Below are 7451 nucleotides of genomic sequence, written 5' to 3'. Positions count from 1 at the left end.
CAGGCTGCCCAGGGAGGCTGTGGAGTCTCCTTCTCTGGAGATATTCAAGCCCCGCCTGGACGCGGTCCTGTGCAGCCTGCTGTAGGTGACCCTGCTTTGGCAGGGGGTTGGACTGGGGGATCCCCAGAGGTCCCTTCCAGCCCCTGCCGTGCTGGGATTCTGTAAACGCTGTCGTTGTCGAATTCCCAGGATTTAGGGAAACCGAGGGGCTATCGCACCCAGAGAGCGTGCTGAGGGATGGAGCCTCATCCTCGGAAAATCACCACCTTGCCGCAGCCGGCTCCTTTGATATTTGACTAAATTAGCGCAAACCTTCCTCGCAGCTCTCGGCCGGTAAGACCAGCGCCGCGCTCGCAGCCCGCACCTCGCCCAGCGGTTCCCTCAGGGCCGGGCCGCCGCGCCTTCCCCTCAGCGCCCTGCGGAGCGTCAGGGGCGGTTTTTCACGCCGCTTCCCCGCGCAGAACACCCGGGGGACGTTTCTGGCGCTTCCCTCGTTAACAGAGGCGCGACCAATCGATCCCTCGGGCGGGGAACGAGGCAGGCGGGGCGGAGCTGCGCCGGGCCGGGCCGAGCGGAGCCGAGCGGGCCGGCCGTGGGGGAAGAGGCCTCGGCCCGGCCGTCAGGGAGTGGAATCTTGACCCGAACTCCCCCCCCCCCTTCGCCAGTTTTAGGGCGGTTTCCCTGTTTTCGGGTGATTCGCTTCCCGTTTGACGAGGCAGCGCAGCAGGCGAGGAGAGGGCCCGGTCAGCGACCCGACGGGGCCTTGTCCCGGCCGAGCCCCCGTTTCCCGCACAAAGGGGCTTCCTGGGGCAAAACTACGTGAGAGAGTCCGTCAAAGGGCGAAAGACTCAATAAAATAATGATTTTTTAATAGGTGGGGTGGTCAGTGGAGCCTGTTGGCGGCCCGTGAGGAGCCGTGTGCTGTGGCGCTCCCTGTGGCCGTGGGGACAGGCCGTGGCCCCCAGGCAGGCCACCCCGCGTCTCCAGGGGCTGGGGATGAACTGGGGCCTGGGACAGGGTACGGGGATAGAACCTCGGGTTGGGGAGCAACGCCAAGGGCCGGGACTCTTGCCAAGCCCAGACCCCCTTCCCGTGCGGGGTGCTGGAATCACAGAATCATAGGCTCAATGAAGTTGGAAAAGACCTCTAAGGTCATCAGGGCGCAGAAGGGAAAGGCGGTGAATGGAGGGGAGGGCACAGGTGAATGGGAAGCCGGGGCAAACACTGCAGGAAGGGCACATGCAGGAGAGTGTGCGGAGGCGCAGGTTTCTGTCTTGCAGCAGAGCTTCAGCTGCCGCGGGCTGTGCCTGTGCTGTCCCCACGTTACCTGATCGGGCGTGTGAAGGCTCACGGGGTTGCGTGTTGCAGATAAAAGTGCAAACGCTAGATTTATATTCAGTTATTGTTGGATACTGAAATAGTTTGGCAGCCTGTGCTGCATCTGCCAGAAGAAACAACCAGGCACTGCAGAACAGAAGCCTTTGGATCGAGGGAAGTAAGCAGGACAGAAGCAGCACAGAGCATTGAAATCCCACAATGCACGTTCTTTTGCAGGGCCATTCGAAGGCAACCAAAACGTCTCCATCACAGCATTAAAGCCGATCGAAGCATGCAGTTCCCACTGCCAGGTCAGTGTTGGGACCAGTGCTGTTCAACATCCTTGTTGGCGACATGGACAGTGCGATTGACTGCACCCTCAGCAAGTTTGCTGACAACACCAAGCTGAGCGGTGCGGTCAACACGCTGGAGGGAAGGGATGGCATCCAGAGAGACCTGGACAAGCTCGAGAAGTGGGCCTGTGTGAACCTCATGAGGTTCAACAAGGCCAAGTGCAAAGTCCTGCACGTGGGTCGGGGCAACACCAAGCACAAATACAGGCTGGGTAGAGAATGGATTTGGAGCAGCCCTGAGGAGAAGGACTTGGGGGTGCTGGTCGACGGGAAGCTCAACATGACCTGGCAGTGTGCGCTGGCAGCCCAGCAGGCCAACCGTGCCCTGGGCTGCATCCCCAGCAGTGTGGGCACAGGGCGAGGGAGGGGATTCTGCCCCTCTGCCCCGCTCTGCTGAGACCCCCCCGGGAGTCCTGCGTCCGGCTCTGGAGCCCTCAGCACAGGACAGAGCTGGAGCTGTGGGAGTGGGGCCAGAGGAGGCCCCAGCAATGATCCGAGGGCTGGAACCCCTCTGCTGGGAGGAAAGGCTGGGAGAGCTGGGGCTGCTCAGCCTGGGGAAGGGAAGGCTGAAGGGAGACCTCAGAGCAGCTTCCAGTGCCTGGAGGGGCTGCGAGAGAGCTGGAGAGGGGCTTTGTACAAGGGCAGGGAGTGACAGGACAAGGGGTGATGGCTTCAAGCTGAAAGAGGGCAGATTTAGATGAGATCTAAGGAAGAAATTCTTCCCTGTGAGAGTGGTGAGGCCCTGGCCCAGGTTGCCCAGAGAAGCTGTGGCTGCCCCCTCCCTGGCAGGGTTCAAGGCCAGGCTGGACGGGGCTCTGAGCACCCTGGGCTGGTGGAAGGGGTCCCTGCCCATGGCTGCGGGGGTGGGAACAAGGTCATCTGTAAGGCCCCTTCCAACCCAACCCGTTCTGTGACACTGGCAGTGCTTCAGGAAAGCAGGTTCCCTACACTCGTGTGTTTCCTGTGCTGGCCACAGCATGAGGGCTGCTGGAGAACACGGGATGGTTTCTCTTGAGCGACTTTGGAGAAATATTAAATAATTATGGATAACTAATTAAAAAAAAAGCAAAGAGAAAACCAGGCACCCCCTACTTCCTCCCTGGTGAGGAGATCTGATTGGCAAAGGCGATGGGAAGTTTCGATGCAGCAGAGCTTTACGTTCCAGTTTGTTTTAGGCTTTGCCTCTGGGTGGAAGAAAAAAATTTGCGTAAAAGAACACAACAAAACCCAAACTCACGGATGGTTACACAGTCATCCTAAGTGGTCATGAAATATTTGCACTAGTGGTGTTGCCAGGAGGGAAGAGAGTGCCTAAAATTCCGGCTGTTCTTCTCCAGTTTGTTCAACACGTGCAGATTGCTCTACTACTGCCTTAAGCAAAAATGGCAAAAGCAACAGAAATCCAGCACATAAGTCTCCAGCTGAGCTGCTCACCAATACAAAAAAATGAGGAAAAGCTTTGCAAACATTCCTTGTTTTAAGCTAAAATACTACAAAGTGGCAGGTGCGCTCCCAGCTCCAGACCTCGGGATGCCTGAGCTAACGGCTTGGGCTCGGCTGCTTTCTGGCGCTGAACCATGTGCAGCTCCGGAAGGATCTTTTCAGTGGTGCCCAGCGACAGGACAAGGGGCAACAGGCACAAACTGAGGCACAGGAAGTTCCGTCTGAACATGAGGAAGAACTTCTTCCCTCTGAGGGTGACGGAGCACTGGAACAGGCTGCCCAGGGAGGTTGTGGAGTCTCCTTCTCTGGAGATACTCAAGACCTGCCTGGACAAGATCCTGTGCAGCCTGCTGTAGGTGACCCTGCTTCGGCAGGGGGGTTGGACTAGATGACCCACAGAGGTCCCTTCCAACCCCTACTATTCTGTGATATTCTGTGATATTCTGTGATCTGGGCTAGTTCTAAATGGCAAGTTGTCGTTACACGAGTTTTGCCTCACTCTTCTGGATGCCAGACAAATGGCCATCCTCCAGAAGCGGCTGGCACTGGTTTGCCTGGGGTTGTCTTACAGGGTGACCCCGGTTTATCACTGCAGCAAGCCCACGGCGGTTTCTGCCCTTATTTGCAGTGTCCTTCCCTTCTCCATGACGAAACGTCACTGGCGGCTGCAAAGCCAGGTGCAGGGCTGGCCTAAGGCAGACAGCAGAGTGGACAGCTACTGTCACTGCCGTCCACAGACCAAGAAACTCCTTCTGGCAAGAGTGGTTGATTATCCAGTGTCCACCTACCTCTCCTCTATCCATTGCTTTTATGAACCTTCCTGAGACTTGTGTGCGACCCAGCCTTCAGGTACTTCAGCAGGACCGTTGCTGTGCCACCGAACAGAGCTATGGCACCCACTGCTGTCTAGGTAGCTCGCTTGCCTAAGTGTAAAAGAGAAAGTAGAGTCTGATCTGGGACTTTCCAAATCAGGGGTGGGGGTTCAGGATACCCCCTGAAGAATATGACAAGATCAAACGCTTCTCTCGGATGGAAACGGGTCGTTCAGCATGCTACAGCCTACCTCTGTTCAACATTTTTAAGCCATGGGGAAAGAAAAAAGAAACAAAAAACCCCAAACCCAGGCTTGATTAAGGAACTATTTACAGGCCATTTACGAGCAAGGAAGGCAGCTTGATTATTTCAGCCAGCTGCCTGACCAGCCCTGCTACCCTACCAAAGTCGGCGGCGTTGCATGACGTGTAGCGGCGTGAACAGAAGCGTCACTGCTCGGCGGGGGGAAGAGGTGATAGCGAAGAAATAGAAGTGGACTCCATCACGGTCCTGCTCTCGTGCCCTGGCTCACAGCTTCTGTGCCGCCTCCTGTGCCGTTCTCCAGAGCTGGGGTAGCGACACCGGTACACCTCCTGCCTTTGACAGCTGGGTAGAGGGATTCAGGTGGAGTTTCTTTTTGCTTTTCTCAGGCGGTGCCTGAGGAGCACTGCCCACGTGCTGATAGGCTTGTACAGCACCAACCACCACAAAGTCCTGTCCTTAGCTGATCCTCCAGCTGTATATGCTAAAATATTTTTGTTATCAGGCTTGTCATAAAGAGAGGACCATGACTTCACTGAAGATCACAAACTTTTGCAAAGAGCAGATAATTTTATCCTAAATGGAACTGCAAAATCTGGACTAGGTAGGAAAGCAGGGCTACCAATAAAGCAATCTTCTGAAGCAGCCTTCTCGTCTAACCCTCAGCGTAACGCAGCTGATCCCTTCTCCTGTTTGAAAACAGGATGGATGTTTTAGTTGCAGCCTAACACCTATGATATCAGGTTATAGAAATAGCTCCCACAGCTGCCTTGTTCAAGAATTTCACCGTCCTGAGAGAATATTTCTGCAGGATGACAGACAGAGTGGATAATGCCTTGTCTTAAACTGGGCACTTGGAATATACCACCTCCTCTGTACAACTGCTGCTCGGTGCTCTTGTATAGCAGTGTCCAGGAAACAGAAAACCAGATGCACGTTTAAAATTATTAAAAAAGATTACCAGTCCGGAGACAAATTTTACCAGTATTTTGTACTTGGAATACATTGAGTGTGGCGAGCATTGTTGAGCTATTTCAGTCAGTTTGGGCTCCTATCCAGCACTTTTAAAAAAAAACCCCATCGCTAACGTGCAGCACGACGGGATAGTCTTTGGCGAGGGACATCCAGGCAGTTAATTTAACTGTCACAGCGGTGTCTTGTAACGGTACAGTTTTAGAGCCTGGCTCGCCGCGAGCAACTAGACACCACTCAGAAGGAAGGCCATTTCAGGACTTTGTTGAAGAACCCACGGAGCCTGGAGGACTGACAAAGTCAGCAACAGTTGAAACAAGGTTAGCAAAACGGCCTGAAGTCCTTTTTATTTTCCTTGGCGAACTCAAAGGATCTGTCGATGGAAATATCACTTCTGTAAGATGTTTTTAGACTTAAAAGACATTTCTAAGAGACAGCTTTTTCACATAGGAACCAGAACAGGATGAACTTCACTGTTGGGGAAGTTAAGATGTTTAGACTGAACAGCGTGGCAGCACGTCGCTCAGATGCCAGAGTTGAAAGTGGGAAGGGCAACTTTAACACAGACCTGCGAATGGGTGTAGAAGTTTGTTTATTAGAGCAAATACCCCTTCCTTTCATCAGTATTCAGTGACTAAGCATGGACTTGTATCTCAGCTTAGTCAATATTTACTGCAGCCTGGACTACCCGACACCTTTTCGAAAGGGTGTTTTGCTGCTCACTGCCTTTAGCAATTCAAGAGGTTTGGGAACAGAATGGAATTATCATGTAACGGATGTCAAAAAACAAGGAAATACTTTTCCCCTTCATAACATCACGGTGTAGAACTTCTTGCTGCAGCAAACTGTGGAAGCTACAAGTATACAGCTGATTAATAAAAGGGATGAGACAAAATGAATGGAAACTAAATCCATCAGCATTATATACGCATTATATATGTATATTGCAGATACATAGCCTGCCCCTCTGGAGGTCTACTGAAAAAAAAAACCCAACCCCAAAACCCAGCAAACGGTAACTGTGAGAAGACAGGAGTGTGTAAACCGTGGAAGGATCACTGTCTATATGACCTCTGTCTCCGAGCATCTCCTGTTAACCACTGGCAGATACCACGCCGTGCCCGGTGCACTGTGCATCGCCCAGAAGACACATGAGGCCAGCAGAGCTTTGCAGGGGAAGGAGCACCCAGTTATGTGACCAAGAAGTGCGTTACACACAGACTCACAAGCAGCAACAGTCCCTACTATAATGCTGAGTGCATAACTATGTCAAATTAAAGGCTTTTGTGATTTTTACAATAAATATTTAATACAGAATAAGGAAGTGGTCTGTGCAAATGCAGACTTATTTCTAAACTACACAATTAGTAGAGATTATGGTCCGAATTTTGCTAGACTTAACAGTATTCTGTCCTCCCACTCATACTTTCCTCCCAGTTCTGCCTTGAAATTCAGCCCATCAATCAATTGCAGACATTTCTTATAGTCTAGATTATTTCCTGGCTTCCTGCCTTCAAACATTTACATGCCACGAGCACCAAAAACTGTCCACACAGTACATAAAATTTACAGGTTTGAAGCGCATCATTAGTGATACTGTTTCTCCAACACCTCAGAAATCACTTTTACATCTTTTAGCCTATGTACATATAATAGGATTTACTTCCCAAGTCTCTTTACTCTTACTTGTCACATTTTATGCAAAGTACTTCTGAATAACCCAACTAATACAAAGCCCAATTCCACTGGGGAAGTAAGATGTTAAAGGCAAACTTTTTTCTCTGCCCATCTCACCTTTATTTTTTTCCCCTCCCCTTTTGGTTGCTGTTTGCTCTACTTCAGGACCAAAAGCCCAGCTGCTCTAAATCTAAACACTCCTCTAACAGCAAAATGAGTTCCAGGGAACTCTGCCGAGCCATATCCTTCCTAGGGATTCACACAGGCGTTCTGCCAAGCACTTCGATACTTTGCTGTGATACAAGAGCAGTCATTTCACCATGAAATCTTTGGGCTGAAATCTACAGAACCGAGCAAAAATACTCAAAACCACCACAAGATTACTGCAGGTTTAAGACTACAATGTGTTCAGTCTGGCGAGCAGCATCAGCTCGATAGATCTGAAGGAGAAGGTCTCTGTAGAGAGACCTGCATGGCACAAAGCATGAGCAATGCAGCCATCTCCCGTACCGGTTTCTTTTTCTTCCAAAATGCCTGATCCTGGTCTGGGGTTGTTGAGCAGCTTCACACTTTTCATACCCAGCAGTCAGAAGATTAGCAGTGCCATTCAGCTCC

The sequence above is a fragment of the Opisthocomus hoazin genome, chromosome 2 (genome assembly GCF_030867145.1).
Source record: "Opisthocomus hoazin isolate bOpiHoa1 chromosome 2, bOpiHoa1.hap1, whole genome shotgun sequence".
Lineage (NCBI taxonomy): Eukaryota > Metazoa > Chordata > Aves > Opisthocomiformes > Opisthocomidae > Opisthocomus > Opisthocomus hoazin.
The sequence above is the reverse complement of the archived record's forward strand: the minus strand, read 5'-3'. Positions refer to the sequence as shown.